Raw genomic sequence first — 14,879 nt, 5'->3', positions numbered from 1 at the left:
TATTCTGGGGATCTAATGTACAGCATAGTGCCTATAGTTAATAATACTGTATTGTATGCTTGAAATTTGCTAAGAGTAGATCTTATGTGTTCTCCCCCCACATACAGAAAAATGGTATTGTGTGAGATGACGGAAATGTTAATTAGCTTGATTATGGTGATCATTTCATAATATATATGTATATCAAATCATCTTGTTGTTCACCTTAATATATATACAATTTTTGTTTGTCAATTATATCTCAATGAAGTTGGGAAAAAAGAGAATATATCACCTTAGCTATGGGCTTAATTATGACATCTTTTCCTCCGCTAATGCTAATATGTTGATCACTGATGGCTTTGCCTCTGTTGTCCATTACAGTGGACAGATCCATTTATTGGTCACATTCTACTACCTCTAATTCATTCAGTCTGCATTACTTCCACAGTTTTCCAATCTAAGGGGGGGAGGGATAAATTGGGAGATTGGGATTGACATATACTCACTACTATATATAAAATAGATAACGAATAAAGATCTACTGTATAGCACAGGGAACTCTATTCAATACTCTGTAATGACCTATATGGGAAAAGAACCTAAAAAAAGACTGGATATATGTATATGTATAGCTGATTCACTTTGCTGTACACCTGAAACTAACACAACATTGTAAATCAACTATACTCCAATAAAAATTAGAAAAATATAAAATGTGTCATTTTTTCCTAGTTATTATATCAGAAGCAATGTCCTGCAGCTAAAAACTGTTTTCTCATTTCTGGCTTAAAACTATTCTATTTAGACTTGAATACCCTCACCCTTTCGCTGAAACTGGTCTTATCAAGATCACAAGTCACTTCCACACTGCTGCTTTCATTGTGAATTTAAAATTCTCATTTACCTCACCTGATGATTGATTGCTCTTTTCTCCTCAAATACTTACTTTATTTGGCTGGAACACCATCCTTTTATGGAGTTTTTTTCCTACCTTTCTGAGTGATCCTTTTTTCATTTTCTCTTGCTGGTTCCTCCTAACGTGCCTGATTTTCTAAAAGTTGTAATATTCTAGGGTTCAGTTCCTGGAACGCTTCTTTCTCCTTTAGCAATCTCGTTAAATCTCAAGGCTTTATGCTACACCTGTATACTAACGTTTGTAAAATTTATATTTCCATACAGGAGATCTCCTTAATCCTAGACTTGACTTTGGGCTTGGTCATGTGACTTACTTGGGTCCATAGGAAGTTAGCAAATATGATGTAAGTGGAAGGTTGAAAGTTGCTTTTGCACTGAGTTCTATTGTGTGAATCTGGAGACCCACCATGTGTATGAACATGAGCTAGCCTGCTGGAAGGGCCATATTGTGGAGAACTGAGACAGTCTAGCCATCAGCTTGCCAACCCCCGGCAAGGAGTGAGGTGATTCTAGATCATTTTGCGTTAGTTTAGCCACCAGATGAATAAAATAACATGAATAACCCCAGGCAAAATTAATAGAATAACTATCCAGCTAAATCCAGCCCAAATTGATGACCCATAGATTTGTGAGAAAATGATTGTTAATCCACTAGATTTTGGAGTGATTAGTTACACAGCAGTCGATAACTGACATGTGATACTTAGAATTTTTTCCAGTTATATAGTTCAAGCAATACTTTTGTAAGCTGACCATCTGTTTCATTTCTAGCTACCTCATTATTCATTAGCTGATGTCTATCAGTCAAAACACTTCTATTGTCACTCTGGTTCTGTTACCAGTTATAATAATTGCTCCAACCTTGTCTTTGATGGTTAAGTAGTGTCATCTAATCTTGGCTAATTTAGGATCACATTAGACTGACTGAGATAATTTCAATGGTCAAGTCTCTCACTATCATTCTCAACCATTTCCCATCACTAGTTCATTTCCTAATGTCATAGTTAGGAGAGTATTCTCTGGACTTTCCCAAGGAAGAGAGAGGCTAGGTTAGTGGGTTGCACATGATATAAATTCTCTTCAACATTCGCACCTCCTTAAGCATTTGACAGTGCATTTCTGGCCCTCATTCTTCCTAATGTAGGTCACTATTAAGTCCTGCTTTCAACCAAGCAAAATGTTGGGGTCACTTCCTATAGCTAAAGTTAGCACAATTCATAGTCTCTGGTAACTGCATCTACATTAATATTTGGCATGATCCAACATTATATTCTGTTTTCTTTGATCTAATATGCCACGAATCCAATTCCAAATATCTTTCCTAGGTTTCTGCAAATGTAAATTAGAAAGATCTCGTAATTATTTTTGTATTTAAGCTGTCTCCTGTTGGATCAAACTTTGCATTTGTCTTCCTGGGGCATAGTGGGATCTAACCCTAGTGATGGTTCCAGAGACAATGAGTGGTCATAGGTCTAGGCTTTAAGGAGAACAGCCGTATCCTTGCAGGAAAACTGCCTCAAATTAGATTGTTACAGGGTCTTTAAGCAAAGGAAGCCTAGGCTGTTCAGCCAGGATAGGAGAAGCTAATTCCTTTAACAAGAAAGTTTCAAATTGATTAGATGATTAAGATTCTCAGGTCCTTTCAAGTATATGCAAAATACCCATCTTGATTCTTAGGATCCCACTCCTTCCTAGTCAACGATCAAATCCTTACAACAGAGACTTTGGTGGGCTGTAAGCTATACTTGCCTTGTAATTCTGCAAGCTGTACAGTTAGATCTTGGCATTAATTCTCAGCCTCCTCTGGCCTGTGGGTATAAGAAATAATGACATCTTGTCAGGCTTGTATAGAAGTTCTCTGGTTTTCTGAACATAAGTCAAACAGAGAACTTAAGATCTTGAACTTAACATTGTATTCCTGTAAGCTGATCCATAATGTCAGAAGTAGCCGTCTCACCCCATGTTCTCCTACATCATTATTGTTGCTATCACAGCCAACTGCAGAAGCTAACTGATCTTCAGAAATCTTGCCTTCAGCTGGCTCATCATCGTAAGAAGCAATGGGTGACAAATTAAGTAGTGTGATGCCACCACATGCCACAGATTATTAATATCTCATTTTCTGCTAATAATGAGGGGTTTTAGAAGAGCTGAAAGAGTAAATAGGAGAAGATGAGGCACCCCAGAGTTTAGCAACTGCAGACTGTCACTACCCTAGACTTGGAGGGGCCAACGGAAGCCATGGAACCGTGGAAGGTAGGGTTGCCTGGCAGGGGTACCCTCACTGGAGATGTCTCATGAGGAGAGATTAAGGGGGAGAACTACCCTAGATCCTCCTTTTCTCCCACCCTCCAATCTCCTGCCAGCGATGTCTACTCTGCTCTACCAACACCAGTGAGGTTGGATACAGACTCATGATCAAACTCATGAGGCACAGTAGGCTTCACCCAGGATCAAGTCTACCTAGCCATAAGAAAGGATACAGGACATGAAAGTACCAGCAAGCACAATATCAACATAGAGGAGACGTTACAAGTCCCAGGCACAGCTTCTGATGTTCCGGTCACTCTGTGCTTGATATGAGCATGGCCATGAGTGGCTTGAGTAAGATGGACAACCTTGGCTCAAGGAAACCAGCAGTGCTGGGGTCTCTTCACCTTTTATACCTACCTAGTTATACACCTCCTCAAGTATACGTGACTAGCTCTCACTTTCTGGGGGCAGCAACAACAAAGCAATACGTAGTCTTTATCTAGATTGTCATTTATTTTGTACCTGGTATAGGTGAATTTATAACAATTTCTTGAGTTAACATTAGGAGAGTTAACTGAGGGTCAGATTCCCAGGCATCCATGAAAGCGAGATGACAGGCCATAGACCCAGCTGTAAATCCTTACCATCCGGCTTCCCACTGATGACTCCTAACTGGAAGCCAGTTAGGAGAGGGGTGTGGTGGCGTGTGGGGCAGATGTTTGCAGGGATCAGCCCTCTGATTCAGAGCTGAGCAGAGGAAGGGCAGGGAATGGCTCTTAGAGTAGTCAAGTGACTGGCAGACTCTCTTAACTTCTACAATTGTCTTCGGCTTCTACCATCACATCAAACTCCTCAGCTGACATTACGTACAAATTGTTTCCACATGCAATGGACAAATTTCAGTTTTCACTTAACTTGGCCCCCTTTTGAAAAAACAGCTTTTTTTTTTTTTTGAGATAATAATTCGCGTCCTATACATTTCAGCCATGTCAGGTGGTTTCAATGGTCTTTCACGTATTCACAGATATGAGCATTCACAGATAGGTGCGACCATCACCACAGTCAATTGTAGAACATTTTCATCACTCCAAAAAGATCCTTTGCCTATTTTTAAATTGGAACATTTGTTTTTTTATTATTGAGTTGCAGAGTTCCTTATATATTCTAGATACAAGGCCCTTATCAGATATATGATTTGCAAATAACTTCTCCCATTCTGTGGGTTGTCTTTTCCACCTGAACTCTTAAAAGCTTTGAATATAGTTGATTCTCCAGTTTGAGACACATTTCCCACATCACTTTTGTGGCAATAGCATCAACCTCCACCCCTGTTGTCCTCCCAGTTTTTTGACTACTCCTTCTTTGTACTCACTACCAATATATATAATTTTAAACTTAAATGTTGTATGTTCTCAGGGCTTTGTATTAAACTATTATTTTTTCTCATGCTACGTACTCTAGATGTTCTCACATCCAGGTTGAAGCCTTCAAATATTCTAATATTTTCCACATTTTTATTCCTGTCTTAGATTCCTCTCTCAGTCCCAACTTCTGGCCAAATGTTTTCTCCACATTTCTACTTGGATGTCTCATAGGAATCTCAAAATCAGCATATCCAAAACTGAAATCTTTTTCTTCTGCTGCTAACTTGCTCCTTCATTAGTACTGCCATCCTTGCTACTAAATAATAGCTGTGTGACCTTAGGAAAGTGCCTTAACCTCTCTGAGTCTCAGTTTCCTTGTCTGTAAATTGTAGATAATAATAGTTCTTCTCCCCTAAGTTTTTGTGGGAATTTGATGAGTTACTGTAAGGGTGATTAGAATAGTTCCCTGTATATAATAGGCAGTACATAATTGTTAACTCTTATTATCTCACTAATAACTATCAACTCAGTTGTATATACCTGAAGTCTGGTTGTCAAGCCTGATAACCTCTATCTCCCTCAATCACTGATCTAATCAAACACTCTACTTTCTGGAACCTGCTTCTTTCTGCCGTTACTGCCACGACTCTGATTTAAATTACCATAATTTCTGCACCCTCACAGTAACTTCCAAATTTTTGTCTTAGCCACTTGTACCCCCTTCCAATTCATTCTCCATTCAACTCCTAGAGCAGCAATTCTCAAACTTGATTAATACATAGACCCCATTTAAAGGAAAGGAATTCTCAAGGAACACAGTTTGACATCCACTCTCCTAAGACTTTTCATCTATGAAAATGTCAGTTTTGAATTTTCCTTGCTGTAGAGATTCTTTATCATTGTGCTGGTAATGTTTTCAACAAGTTACTTAAACACCCACAGAATTGAAAATATATCTGTGATTCTTTGGGCTTGGAGTATTCGATTTCACACCTAAAGCCAGAATTCTGATTATTTGCTTCCCAGTTAAAACCTTGCAGGCTTCCATTGCTCTTTGAATAAAACTCCATATTTTAAATGTGATCTCTAAGGACCTGTACCTTCTGACCTTGGCCTGTCTCTCCAGCGTTACCTCACTGTCTGGTATATTAGGTTCCAGCCTCACTCTTTCCAGTTCTTCTATTGTGCCATGTTCCTTCCTGCCTCAAGGAGTATTTGCATGTGTGGTTTTCCTCTTTTGAGTGCTTGTCTTCAGGTGGCGATGCTTCCTGTTCCCTCAAATGGCCTGCTCATCCTTCAGCTTAAATACCACAGTAGTCCCCCCTTATCCATGGTTATTCTGTTACCTGTGGTTTCAGTTACCTGTGGTCAACCGTGGTCCAAAAATATTAAATGGAAAATTCCAGAAATAAACAATTCATAAGTTTTAAATTACATGTCATTCTTAGTAGCATGATGAAATCTCATGTCTATGGCTCCATCCCTCCTGGGACCTGAATCATCCCTTTGTCAGGTGTATCCTGCCCATTAGTCACTTAGCAACTGTCAGGGTTATCAGATCCACTATTGTGGTATCACAGTGCTCGTGTTCACGTGACCCTTATTTACTTAATGGTGGCCCCAAAGTGCCAGAGTAGCAAAGCGCCATGCTAACAATTCGCATACGCCAAAGAGAAGCTATACGTGCTTCCTTTAAGTGAAAAGATGGAAGTTCTCCACTTAATAAGGAAAGAAAAAAAAATTGTATGCTTAAGTTGCTAAGGTCTACAGTAAGAACGAATCTTCTACCCATGAAATTATCAAGAGGGAAAAAGAAATTCGTGCTAGTTTGGCTGTCACACCTCAAACTGCAAAAGGGAAGGCCACAGTGCATGAAAAGTGCTTAGTTAAAATGGAAAAGGCATTACATTCGTACAATAAGGTATTCTGGGAGAGAGAGGCCACATTCACCTACCGTTTATTATAGTATATTGTTATAATTGTTCTATTTTATTACTAGTTATTGTTCTTAATCTCTTATTGTGCCTAATTTATAAATTAAACTTTATTATAGCTATGTACGTATAGGGAAAACAGTATAGATAGGGTTTGGTACTATCCTCTGTTTCAGGCATCCCTTGTGGTTAAGGGGGACTATACTTCCTCAGGGACACTCTCTTGGCACCTCCAGACTTGGTTGTGTTCCTCTGTTATCTACACCCTTGGCACTCTGTACTTTCCTTTGTAGCACATAGGAGAACTGCAATTAGTTATTTGCAGAAGAATTATCAATATTTCTTAACTGTCTTTGTTTAATGTTTGTTTCCCTGCCAGGCAGTGAGCTCCTCAAAGGCAAGGGTAAATCTTCCTTGTTCACCATTGTATCTCCTACTGCACCATGTAAAATGCCTGCTACGGGAGAGGTGGTCAAATATTTGCTGAAAGGAACCGCCCCAGATGCTTAAACCAAATAATAAATTAATAACATGTATTGACCTATAATCACACTGGAATAAATGTTAGAAGTTTACATAGGAACAAACTAGAAAATAAAAGTAAAAGATTGAGGTGGTTTCCAGCAAGATTGAGAGAGAATTCAGGATTTAAGCATCTGGGGTCTGAAGTCAAGGTCACCCAAGTATTAAGTACGTTAGAGTCATCTATTATTCAGTATTTCTTTATCTAATCAAGTAAATGCACTATGAGATAATCTGTACTCCTTTTGTTTCGCCTCTGTACATGCTGTTAAACACGACTTATGTAATTCCGTTTATTTGCTTGATTTACTAGAGGTGAACATTGAGGGGTGAACCAGGATGTCTAGTAAAATCCAGGTCCTTCAAGGTCATTGGCTGAGCTAGACAAGGTCCTAAGAGCTTCCAAGGAGATCAGTAGATATGGCCCAGGACCAGCTACTCTGAGCTGAGCCCAAATGGCCCAGGTCTGTTCCTATCCAGCATATATGGGGACAGGAGCAAGGGTACAAATGGAAGCACATGTTCCAGATATCTTATAAAAGTTATAAATCAATCAAAGAAACTGTTAAACAAGATATGTTCTGACCTCCTATTTTGACGAACCAACTTTCATAATGAGATAGAAAGGCAGATTTTAATTTGGAATTTTCAGAGTCCTCAGAGTTCTGTGTTGGAACATTGCAATGTGGTGAGAACCACCATTTATCTCCACTCCACTTCACTCTCCTACCCATAGCCTGTGGCCCAATTTCTCCTCTCTTCCCAATCCCACTCCGATCTGTGTTGTGAGGGGCCCCCCCCCACATGGAGAGCATGGGTGTGGACACTACAGATGACGTGTCCAAGCTCTGGTCATATTTCTAGTAGGCAACTACCTTTTGGTCACCCACTGGGCCAAGGGGTACCCACACCGGGGAGGACAGACTCAGGGGAGAGACTCATGTGGGCCTTCGGTGTGAAATGAGGGCCATTTGGGTAGAAAATTCTGGAGGTTTGGGCTCTTGGTGGCTTGTCACCTTGATCCAACACATCTTCTCCCCCAGGCGAAGGGCACAGTGGAGAAGGCCAGAGTGAAGCCCTCTGAAGCCTGAGTCGTGAGCAGCGGTCCTTCCTTCCCAGATCTAGAGGTGATACAAAATGGCCTGGTGGCATGCTGATTTATCCCACCCCTTTTTTCCTATTATAATATGTGGATGTCTAGAAGAAGCTACAATTGGGAGGAGGGAAGTGCTGCCTTGGGTGAAGGTTTTTTTTTTTTCCTCTTATGGAAAGGCTTTGTTCAGACTGCTGATTCTGGAATTAGGCCCAATATCATGCTGGTTGGACTGGTCTCTCTGTTTTCTTTTAGATCATTCCAGATCCTCAAAAGGGCACAACTACTAGCACAAATAACATAAATGTTTTACAGCATTTAAATTATATAGGTGCTGGAAATACCAGGAGAATATATGAAGGGAAGTAAGATTTGGAATCATTTTTTTATTCCTCATTGATGTATCAAAGATGACATTTATGGAGCAATCTCTAGTCACATCTAGTTTTTAATTTAATATTAAGATCTTACACTTCAAAGGACATAGAGGATTTATAACGTTGGTGGTTAAAAAAGAAGGCTCTAACGTAAAACAGATGAAAATGAAATGGAAATCACTGAAGGAGAATTGGAGGCCTCCCTCCCTCCCTCCCTCATCAGTAGTCCTGATGGACTCTGCTCCAGGTTTCTCAAAGTATGAGAAACCTCCACGAATCACCTGGGGCAATTGTTAAAAATGCAGATTCCTGGGCCTTGTCCCTCTGGTTTAGACTCTGGAAATGTACATTTTTTCAGAAGAACCTGCAGTGACTCAGATGTCCTCTAAAGCTTTCAGCTACAATTAGATCCCATTGGACTGGAGTGGAACTAAGACATCTGTATTTTTAAATAACCCTCCTGTTAATTTTGATAATTAACCTAAAGTTTGTGAGCCACTGAACTATGTGGTCCTCTAAAGTAATATTATCTGAGTCAGTGGTTCTCAAAGTGTGGTCCTGGGACCAGCACATCAGCATCACCTGGAACTTTCAGAAACACACATTCTTAGGCCCCATGGCAGCCCCGAATTAGAATCTGGGGCACAGCCTAGCAATCTGTGTTTTAACAAGCCCTGCAGGTGATTCTGATTCTGCTAAGGTTTGAAAACCACTGGCTTAAAAGATCTCCCTAAATGTCTTTCCCCAACGATTCAATAAACACACACTGACGCTCTGAACATCTTCTCCCAGGAACTTCAGAGGGCCTGGAGAAGTCACAGTTCTCAAAGATTTGCTGGTGGCATTTTCTTTGCATCCCTGATTTCGGTAATGGAGTGATCAGGAGAATGTCAAGTTTCAGGGGGTAGAAAGAAGTCTTTCTCTGAATATAAAAAATGCTGGCTTTTATAAAGAGTTTAATTTCGTTCTTTGTGCTTTCCATATTTTCCAGATAGTAAGCAATTTGGATCAGCAAAAACAAACCATATTCCTGGAAAATAAAATCAATCAGCACAAAGTGACTTGTAAATGCAGTCAGCTGGGTGTGGCATTGGCTATAAAATTATTCAAAACAGGCCAGGTGCTGTCAATTTCCTGTGTTTTTCCAGGGTCTTTGGTTGGGAGCTGACATCGTGAAGGCTTCTGTGGGGTTACGATCAACTTTACTTTTCTGCATAATTTTGGCTTCTTCTGAGCAAGAGTCAGGTACAAGAGCAACCCTCATGTTTTGCTGAAGGTGTAGAGGTTGCTGGGTCTTTTGTTCTGTGCTATTTTGAGTAGAAGTGACTTGCCATTTTATTTTCCTGACTTCTGTAGTGGTGTTGCTTCCTCTCTTTTGCCCTCTACCTCCCCACCCTCCCAAAGCAAGTGATTTCTCTAGTTTATCCTCATGCTTGGGAAAGAGCTTTTTTTTTTTTAATTTTTAAATTTTATTTTATTTATTTTTATACAGCAGGTTCTTATTAGTCATCAATTTTATACACATCAGTGTATACATGTCAATCCCAATCGCCCAATTCAGCACACCACCACCACCACACCCCTGCAGCTTTCCCCCCTTGGTGTCCATACGTTTGTTCTCTACATCTGTGTCTCAATTTCTGCCCTGCAAATCGGTTCATCTGTACCATTTTTCTAGGTTCCACATATATGTGTTAATATACGATATTTGTTTTTCTCTTTCTGACTTACTTCACTCTGTATGACAGTCTCTAGATCCATCCACGTCTCAACAAATGACCCAATTTCGTTCCTTTCTATGGCTGAGTAATATTCCATTGTATATATGTACCACATTTTCTTTATCCATTCATCTGTTGATGGGCATTTAGGTTGCTTCCATGACCTGGCTATTGTAAACAGTGCTGCAATGAACATTCGGGTGCATATGTCTTTTTGAATTATGGTTTTCTCTGGGTATATGCCCAGTAGTGGGATTGCTGGATCATATGGTAATTTTATTTTTAGTTTTTTAAGGAACCTCCATATTGTTCTCCATAGTGGTTGTATCAATTGACATTCCCACCAACAGTGCAAGAGGGTTCCCTTTTCTCCACACCCTCTCCAGCATTTCTTGTTTGTAGATTTTCTGATGACGCCCATTCTAACTGCTGTGAGGTGGTACCTCATTGTAGTTTTGATTTGTATTTCTCTAATAATTAGTGATGTTGAGCAGCTTTTCATGTGCTTCTTGGCCATCTGTATGTCTTCTTTTTTTTTTTTTTAAAGATTGTATACTTTATTTTTTATTTATTTATTTTTGGCTGCATTGGGTCTTCATTGCTGCACGTGAGCTTCCTCTAGCTGTGGTGAGTGGGGGGCCACTCTTCGCTGCGGTGCGCAGGCTTCTCACCGCAGCGGCCTCACCCATTGCAGAGCATGGGCTCTAGGCACGCAGGCCTCAGCAGTTGTGGCACGTGGGCTCAGCAGCTGTGGCTCGTAGGCTCCAGATGCAGGCTCAGCATTTGCGGCACATGGGCCTAGCTGCTCTGCGGCATGTGGGATCCTCCCCCACAAGGACTCGAACCTGTGTCCCCTACATTGGCAGGCGGATTCCCAACCACTGTGCCATCAGGGAAGCCTGTATGTCTTCTTTGGAGAAATGTCTATTTAGGTCTTCTGCCCATTTTTGGATTGGGTTGTTTGTTTCTTTACTATTGAGCTGCACGAGCTGTTTATATATTTTGGAGATTAATCCTTTGTCCGTTGATTCATTTGCAAATATTTTCTCCCATTCTGAGGGTTGTCTTTTCGTCTTGTTTATGGTTTCCTTTGCTGTGCAAAAGCTTTGAAGTTTCATTAGGTCCCATTTGTTTATTTATGTTTTTATTTCCATTACTCTAGGAGGTGGATCAAAAAATATCTTGCTGTGATTTATGTCAAAGAGTGTTCTTCCTATGTTTTCTTCTAAGAGTTTTATAGTGTCTGGTCTTACATCTAGGTGTCTAATCCATTTTGAGTTTATTTTTGTGTATGGTGTTAGGGAGTGTTCTAATTTCATTCTTTGACGTGTAGCTGTCCAGTTTTCCCAGCACCACTTATTGAAGAGACTGTCTTTTCTCCATTGTATATCCTTACCTCCTTTGTCATAGATTAGTTGACCATAGCTGTGTGGGTTTACCTCTGGGCTTTCTATCTTGTTCCATTGATCTATGTTTCTGTTTTTGTGCCAGTACCATATTGTCTTGATTACTGTAGCTTTGTAGTTTAGTCTGAAGTCAGGGAGTCTGATTCCTCGAGCTCCGTTTTTTTCCCTCAGGACTGCTTTGGCTATTCGGGGTCTTTTGTGTCTCCATACAAATTTTAAGATTTTTTGTTCTAGTTCTGTAAAAAATGCCATTGGTAATTTGATAGGGATTGCATTGAATCTGTAGATTGCTTTGGGTAGTATACTCATTTTCACAATGTTGATTCTTCCAATCCAAGAACATGGTATATTTCTCCATCTGTTGGTATCATCTTTAATTTCTTTCATCAGTGTCTTATAGTTTTCTGCATACAGGTCTTTTGTCTCCCTAGGTAGGTTTATTCCTAGGCATTTTATTCTTTGTGTTGCAATGGTAAATGGGAGTGTTTCCTTAATTTCTCTTTCAGATTTTTCATCATTAGTGTATAGGAATGCAAGAGATTTCTGTGCATTAATTTTGTATCCTGCAACTTTACCAAATTCATTGGTTAGCTCTAGTAGTTTTCTGGTGACAACTTTAGGATTCTTTATGTATGGTATCATGTCATCTGCAAACAGTGACAGTTTTACTTCTTCTTTTCTGATTTGGATTCCTTTTCTTTCTTTTTCTTTCCTGATTGCTGTTGCTAGGATTTCCAAAACTATGTTGAATAATGGTGGTGAGAGTGGACATCCTTGTCTTGTTCCTGATGTTAGAGGAAATGCTTTCAGTTTTTCACCATTGAGAATGATGTTTGCTGTGTGTTTGTCGTATATGGCCTTTATTATGTTGAGGTAGGTTCCCTCTATGCCCACTTTCTGGAGAGTTTTTATCATAAATGGGTGTTGAATTTTGTCAAAGCCTTTTCTGCATCTATTGAGATGATCATATGGTTTTTCTTCTTCAATTTGTTAATATGGTGTATCACCTTGATTGATTTGCATATACTGAAGAATCCTTGCATCCCTGGGATAAATCCCACTTGATCGTGGTGTATGATCCTTTTAATCTCTTGTTGGATTCTGTTTGCTGGTATTTTGTTGAGGATTTTTGCATCTATATTCATCAGTGATATTGGTCTGTAATTTTCTTTTTTTGTAGTATCTTTGTCTGGTTTTGGTATCAGGGTGATGGTGGCCTCATAGGATGAGTTTGGGAGTGTTCCTTCCTCCACAATTTTTTGGAAGAGTTTGAGAAGGATGGATGTTAGCTTTTCTCTAAATGTTTGATAGAATTCACCTATGAAGCCATCTGGTCCTGGACTTTTGTTTGTTGGAAGATTTTTAATCACAGTTTCAATTTCATTACTTGTGATTGTCTGTTCATATTTTCTACTTCTTCCTGGTTCAGTCTTGGAAGGTTATACCTTTCTAAGAATTTGTGCATTTCTTCCAGGTTGTCCATTTTATTGGCATAGAGTTGTTTGTAGTAGTCTCTTAGGATGCTTTGTATTTCTGTGTTGTCTGTTGTAACTTCTCCTTTTTCATTTCTAATTTTATTGATTTGAGTCCTCTCCCTCTTTTTCTTGATGAGTCTGGCTAATGGTTTATCAATTTTGTTTATCTTCTCAAAGAACCAGCTTTTAGTTTTATTGATCTTTATTATTGTTTTCTTTGTTTCTATTTCATTTATTTCTTCTCTGATCTTTATGATTTCTTTCCTTCTGCTAACTTTGGGTTTTGTTTGTTCTTCTTTCTCTAGTTCCTTCAGGTGTAAGGTTAGATTGTTTATTTGAGAGTTTTCATGTTTCTTGAAGTAGGCTTGTATAGCTATAAACTTCCCTCTTAGAACTGCTTTTGCTGCATCCCATAGGTTTCGGATTGTCGTGTTTTCATTGTCATTTGTCTCTAGGTATTTTTTGATTTCCTCTTTGATTTCTTCAGTGATATCTTGATTATTTAGTAATGTATTGTTTAGCCTCCATGTATTTGTGTGTTTTATGGTTTTTTTCCCTGTAATTCATTTCTAATCTCATAGTGCTGTGGTCAGAAAAGATGCTTGATATGATTTCAATTTTCTTAAATTTACTGAGGCTTGATTTGTGACCCAAGATATGATCTGTCCTGGAGAATGTTCTGTGCACACTTGAGAAGAAAGTGTAATCTGCTGTTTTTGAATAGAATGTCCTGTAAATATCAATTAAATCTATCTGGTCTGTTGTGTCATTTAAAGCTTCTGTTTCCTTATTTATTTTCATTTTGGGTGATCTGTCCATTGGTGTAAGTGAGGTGTTAAAGTTCCCCACTATTATTGTGTTACTGTCGATTTCCTCTTTTATAGCTGTTAGCAGGTGCCTTATGTATTGAGGTTCTTCTATGTTGGGTGCATATATATTTATAATTGTTATATCTTCTTGGATTGATCCCTTGATCATTATGTACTGTCCTCCTTGTCTCTTGTAACATTCTTTATTTTAAAGTCTATTTTATCTGATATGAGTATAGCTACTCCAGCTTTCTTTTGATTTCCATTTTCATGGAATATCTTTTTCCATCCCCTCACTTTCAGTCTGAATGTGTCCCTAGGTCTGAAGTGGGTCTCTTGTAGACAGCATGTATATGGGTCTTGTTTTTGTATCCATTCAGCAAGACTGTGTCTTTTGGTTGGAGCATTTAACCCATTCACGTTCAAGGTAATTATCAATATGAATGTTCCTATGACTATTTTCTTAATTGTTTTGGGTTTGTTTTTGTAGGTCCTTTTCTTCTCTTGTATTTCCCACTTGGAGAAGTTCCTTTAGCATTTGTTGTAGAGCTGGTTTGGAGGTGCTGAATTCTCTTAGCTTTTGCTTGTCTGTAATGCTTTTGATTTCTCCATCAAATCTGAATGAGATCCTTGCCGGGTAGAGTAATCTTGGTTGTCGGTTCTTCCCTTTCATCACTTTAAGTATATCATGCCACTCCCTTCTGGCTTGTAGAGTTTCTGCTGAGAAATCAGCTGTTAACCTTATGGGAGTTCCCTTGTATGTTATTTGTCATTTTTCCCTTGCTGCTTTCAATAATTTTTCTTTGACTTTAATTTTTGCCAATTTGATTACTATGTGTCTTGGCATGTTTCTTCTTGGGTGTATCCTGTACGGTACTCGCTGTACTTCCTGGACTTGAGTGGCTATTTCCTTTCCCATGTTAGGGAAGTTTTTGACTATAATCTCTTCAAATATTTTCTCCGGTCCTTTCTCTCTCTTCTTCTTCTTCTGGGACCCCTATAATGAGAATGTTGTTGCGTTTTATGTT

General features: G+C 39.1%; 1 protein-coding gene across 1 annotated transcript in view; it reads left to right on the top strand.

Moving 5' to 3' along the window:
- Positions 1–14,879, top strand: part of STX3 (syntaxin 3) — a 176,796-nt gene that overhangs the window by 103,367 nt on the left and 58,550 nt on the right. The gene's annotated exons all lie outside the window — the stretch shown is intronic.

This window comes from Balaenoptera borealis (assembly GCF_965194805.1).
Source record: "Balaenoptera borealis genome assembly, chromosome: 11".
NCBI classification, from domain to species: domain Eukaryota; kingdom Metazoa; phylum Chordata; class Mammalia; order Artiodactyla; family Balaenopteridae; genus Balaenoptera; species Balaenoptera borealis.
This window is presented reverse-complemented; position numbering and strand designations above follow the sequence as displayed.